Genomic DNA, 6,261 nt, shown 5'->3' on the forward strand with positions numbered 1-6,261 from the left:
CACTCAACATGAAGAATTAATGCAATTATGTTAATTTCAAATATTTATTTTGAAATATAGATTAGGTGCTCTTCTTTTTATAGCAGGAAGTAAAGGGACTGGACAAGGCTTTGCCTATAGCTGAAAACATCCTGGAAATGAGCGAACGCTTCCTTGGTTTCTTCTTGGTGGAGCATACACTCTCTGTTCGGCAGGATTGTTGATCATTGACAATTGCTGGAAAAAATTTAAACATAACATTTTCTTTAACTGACCCTAGTTAGTGTGAAGAATTAGTATTGCATTATTATTATTTAAATTGTAATATTCTACATAATTTACAAATGTCGGGCGGCAGGTAGCCTAGCAGTCTCAATCCGCCTATTTAACGCAGAAGTGTTACATAGGCCCCCCCAGGGCTTAGACTGTTTAGTGCCAAAAAGAAGGGGATAAAAACAGGCAAAAAATATATATACATATAAATAAATATATATATTTCGTCAAATTTCTTATATCTCTCAGATTTAGGACAGACACTTCAGTTCCATGTAGTGAATCTGTTATTCAATGCGTTTGTATGGGCAAATAGCAGTAAGGCCGATACAAACCCCTCGGCCCAGACAGGGCGTAGACTCTTGTGGGTTAAAAAGCATGATCATTACAAAGGTGCAACTCGTGCTGGAGGCAATAAAAGGCCACGCTAAAATGTGCAGTTTTGTCACACCACACAACGCCACAGATGTCTCAGAGACAGAGACTGAGAAAAATAGGAGCAAGGAAAAACGCTGGTTGACTTGTTTTGAGGGAGCGTGCAATTGGCATGCTGACTGCAGGAATGTCCACCAGAGCTGTGGCCAGAGAATTGGATGTCTATTTCTTTACCATAAGCCGCCTTCAATGTCGTTTTAGAGAATTTGGCAGTATGTCCAACAGGCCTCACAACCACAGACCAAGTATATGGCGTCGTGTTGGCTGTAGGGTTATGGTGTGGGCAGGCATAATCTACGGACAACGAATACAATTGCATTTTATCAATGGCAATTTGAATGCACAGAGATACCGTCACGAGATCCTTAGGCCCATTGTCGTGCCATTCATCCGCCGCCATCACCTCATGTTTCAGCATGGTAATGCATGGCCCCATGTCGAAAGGCCTGCATACTCACCAGACATGTCACCCATTTAGCATGTTTGTGATGCTCTGGATTGACGTGCACAACAGCGTGTTCCAGTTCCCACCAATATTCAACAACTTCGCACAGCATTTGAAGAGGAGTGGGACAACATTCCATAGGCCACAATCAACAGCCTGATCAACTCTATGCGAAGGAGAAGTGTCACGCTGCATGAGGGAAATGGTGGTCACACCAGATACTGACTGGTTTTCTGATCCACGCCCCTACCTTTTTTTAAGGTATCTGTGACGAACAGATGCATATCTGTATTCCCAGTCATGTGAAATCTATAGATAAGGGCCTAATGAACGTATTTCAATTGACTGATTTCCATATATGAACTGTAACTCAATAAAATCTTTGAAATTGTTGCATGTTGCATTTATATTTTTGTTCAGTACACATTTGAGTGTATTGACTTACCTGTTTCACTGACGGCAGGGGTCTGGTTCTGGGAAGGTGTTGGAGTGCAGTGGTTCTTCTTGTTGACCTTCTTTGTACACTGGGTAACAAACAGTCATTTATACAGTAGGAGAAATTGCACACAAAGGGTATCAGTGTTTACCATCATACTGTACGTAATGAATAAAAATAATCTTAAAAATGTGTATTTTGATGACATATATACCTTTTGGTTGAGTCCACAGAGAGCGCTGAATCTTCCTCTCTTCTTTTCCTTTCTACAAGTTGTTGGAAGCCCAGAATTACCTACCTCGTCACTGCCAAGTACATTGTGTGATGACAACTGTGTCATGGAGGGAGGTGAAGAGCTAGCCTCATTGCATTTAGCTAGTAGTTCCCTAGTTAATGATTTGACCAGGGCATCGTCAAATGCATAATCTGTTGACTTCATTGCAACCTGGAGCATCTTCTCTGACCCAAATTCTTGAAGAAGCCCCTTGTAGACAGCCTTGAAAATCTTTTTGATTTTCAGATTCTGGGGGTAGGCTTGAGTTGGTTCAAGGCCTGAGGTGCCACAGAACTCAGACAGAATCCTCTTTGTGAGAACTCTTGATGTTTCACCAATGTCAGAGGATTCCAGTAATGTGAAAGGGGTGATCATTGACAGCAATCTAACTATCAGTAAAAGTACCAAAGAGGTGTCATCATTGCTAGTGGAGTCAAATGATGCATGTGTATCAGAGTCCATGGCTGATGGAGTTGATGGATGCACAGAGACACTAGACATCTCCAGATCTTTGTTGTCCATCTTAGATTCCACCTCTCCTAAAACTTGAATATCCACAGTTCCACCGTTGTGTGTGCTGCTGCCAGACAGAGAGGGTCTAGGCAATGATTTGGAACTAGACTGACGGCAAGTGGTCATGAGAGCCGGTCTGTCAGAGTCAAGTGTTCCAGCATCAGTTGGGGACAACCCATTGATTATGTTCATCAACTCTGATAATTCTTCTGATGAATTGGAGGCCACAGAACAGGTATCCATGACCTGATCGACCATTATATTGGTGAAAAGGCTCTTTGTGTCAAAGTAAACCTGTGAGGAACTAACGGAGATGGCAGAAGAGCTCGGCATAAGCCAACTTGTTTCCTGCAGAGAATCATCAGAGATGATAGTTTGGCAGAAATCGGATCCTTGTGATGGTGGAGGAAGCCAGAAGACAATCTGCTGTAGCAGACGTTTTATTGACTGCGTAGCAAAGGAGTATACAAGGTCAGCTGGAAACTCCCTGGATTCTTCAGAAGCATTCAATCCTGTCTTCAGCTTCAAAAGAATAGAGTCAGACACGCTCTTGCCAGCTGGCACAAAAAGAGCCTGGGGGGTGTTGTGACTTTTTATGAGCTCATAAACTTTGTCAGTGAGCTCATGTGAGAAGTTCTGAAGACCGTCCCTGGGGCTGAGTCTCGCAAGTCTTCTTGTAAAAGAAGTGACATCATCTGCAGTGGCTATGTGTTCCATATCTTCTCTTGGAATGACCTCCATAACAGTGTCAACTATGGCAGAGATGGTTTGCCTTGTGTAATTTGTTGACCCTTGTGAATGAGTTGAGGAGTCACTCATATCAATGACTGAACTCCTAATGATAGGACAATAGATTTCAACAGGCCACTCATTGGGCACTGGAGTGCCTGGAAGAGAATTTGTAAAATCACTCTGGGACCATCTGGTCATGGCAGAGGTGATGGACAGGGAGGACTTTGAGGAGGATGGCCGGTGTATCTCGTGTCCATCAGTTCTCACCATGTCAACATCCTCCAACATGGAGCCCACGATGGAACGAGTCAAGAGGCCTTTCTCTGAGGTGCTCATCCTCTCTGACATAGACACTCTCCTCTGGATTGTCATCAGAGTCTGACTAATTAAGGCTTTGGAATAATTTACCATGCTGGTCTGGCTGCCTTCATGTTCACTGTAAGTCATTTGTGTAGAAGTAGCTGTTCTGTATATGGATTCGGCATGTTTGGGGTCCTCAACCACATTGTCTAGGAGGACCGGTTGTTGCTGGGCAAAAAAATCCTTGACCTTGATGAACACATTGTTGAACAGGTTTACAGTGCCTGGCCAAATGATCTTTCCTTTCACATTGGCCCCGTTCTGAACACTGACAGGAAGGGTTGAAGCTGACAGGGATCTCTCTAATTGACCAGACACTGAAGCATCAGACATTTTAGTGATCTGGGTGAAGCTATTAAGGTCTTTAGTGATGCTTATGACGATGTTGGATGCTGCAGAATTGGTGTGCAGAGAAGAGGTGAAAACAGGTGGAGTTCCACTCTTCTGAAGGATTTTGACATCTCTATCATCACCATCGTTACTGGACTCTGCACAAATGTCTGCACTTCTACCATCAAGGCTGGTATTTACAATGCCAATTAACCCTGATTGAAGGATCCCACCAGCCATATGTGAGGCTTTCGTTTGAAACTCATCAGTACATAGTTTGTCAAAGGCTGTGGATTTAAGACTTCTAGAGGATGCCTCCTCCTCATCATTGTTGATCTCACCATGCAAATTGTCCTGTGTATTGACAGCATAGTCATCAACAGATAAATATGATTTGGAGGCGTCAAGGACGTCAATCTGAGAAACAACGGCATCCAAAAGCTTGGACAGGTCTTCTGTATCTCCTTTTAGGCTAGAGAGGCATTCCTCCATGGATTCCTCAGAGTGATACACAGTGAGGATCTGACTAATGACCTCCTTGGTACAGGTTTGAAGGTCCGCTTGGATTTCAAGAGAATCCCTAATACATGTCACCTGAGAATCTAAACTTTCCCTAGGAGCCTGTTTGAGAGTCTCATCATGTATTGGTGTAACACCATCGATGACCTTTACAGAGTCTTGGCAGGGAGTGAGAAAACGCCTCAGCATTTCTCGAAATCTATGATATATAATACGAGCAGCATGAAGGGTGCTCACTTTTGAAATTCTGAAATTTTCAGAGTGATGTGCCTGCATGGACTGAACAATAGTCTCCACATCTGTTACAAAAGTGTCCAGCAATTTAGATGCTTCAGAGTCTCCCAGTAAGCTGTTTGTAAAGGGGTTGACAGATCTCAGAGCTTCGCTCACTGCCTTTCTAGCCTTTGTCTGGAAAGACACACTGGAGAGTTTCTTCATATTTATAACTGGAAGACTCAGGGTAGATTCACTGTTGGTGGTGCTGTCCTGCAGACCAAGTGGAAAAGTGAGATGGGAGAGACATTGTTCACTGTCTAACAACTCAGATGGTGAGGGGGAACACGAACTGGTGAAATCATTCAAGTCAGACATGATGCCATCCACAAATAGAATGGCCTCCAGAGACTCTTCAGAATCACACTCTCCAACAGAAGATGAGAACGTCTCCATTACCTCAGTCTTACACAAGACAAGAACCTGGCTGGCAATCGCCTTTGTGGTGTCAAGGAGGACATGGTCTTGCAAATACTTTTTGAGAGCCAAGAGAGGTTTTGGGGTCTCACTTTGTCCTTTTTGTTCATTCATAGATGAGGGGGTTATTAAAAGTGGTTTACAAGAAATGGAGTCCGATGTGTCAGCCTCACCATTACTGGAATGACCGATGTCTAGGCACAAAGTTGGAACCATTGTGAAATAATCTTTTGTGCTCTCCACAAATGTACTTGCGAGATACCCTTTTTCTGGACAGGTAAGAATCCTCTTCAGCGTATTTTTCATGTCGTAGTAACAGCCAACAGTGTAAGACCAGATCTTATTCTGATGGTTTTCAAGAAGGATCTGCTCACTCTGTGCAGGAGAGCAGGATGCCCTGATAGACTGGGTAAGATTGTCCATGTCTGAAACAAAGGTACTTACCAACTCAGAGGCCTCAGGGTCAATCATAAGGTCACTGATCTCACCTATCCGAGGAGTTGGACAAGATGATGTAGTGCCAGAACAACATGATGTACAACCCCTGAATCTTTTAACAATCTCCCGGATCGATTCAGTGGCCTTGGTCTGAAACTCCTCAGTGAGTAGTCTATCCATACTTTGTGTTGACAGACGAAGACTAGATTTGGCACCTTTGATATTGAGGTTGCTCTCTCCTTGTTTTAGCATCTCCTCAGGACTTTTACAAGCTTCAAGCATCTTCATATGGTCAGCAACAACACAAAGCAGTTCCCTCTTGTCGGGGTCATTTTCTTCCTTATTGCTGAAGTTCAAAATAGTGCCACTGAGGGCTGTCATGACCTGTCCTGTTAAATGTGTCATATCCACCTCAACACCATCCTCTCTGAGAACAACAATCTGCTCAACACTCTTCCCATTAATATACATCTGAAGTATGTTGGAAACGCCAGACACCATCTCCTCAACAACCTTGGTTCTGGAGACACCACCACTGGCAAAAATAACAGGGGACATTCGGCCACAGATGGGAGTTTGGATGGCCACAGAGATTATGGAATTGACCTTCTTTGACACTTCTCCAACAATAACCCGGGATAGACTTTGAGTGTCTACCTGGTCCTCTCTTTGGATACAGAGGACATTGTTCAGCGACTCTTTGAAGGAATCCTGGACACCAGTGAGGAGACTGTCCTCAGTGATCCCAAAAAAGTCACTGAGTGGCTCAGATGATATCGACTCACCATCTCCCTGAGTATTTGACAACACTGTCTGAGACCTTTGAGAATACAAAGC

The sequence above is a fragment of the Oncorhynchus kisutch genome, linkage group LG20, assembly GCF_002021735.2.
Source record: "Oncorhynchus kisutch isolate 150728-3 linkage group LG20, Okis_V2, whole genome shotgun sequence".
NCBI lineage: Eukaryota > Metazoa > Chordata > Actinopteri > Salmoniformes > Salmonidae > Oncorhynchus > Oncorhynchus kisutch.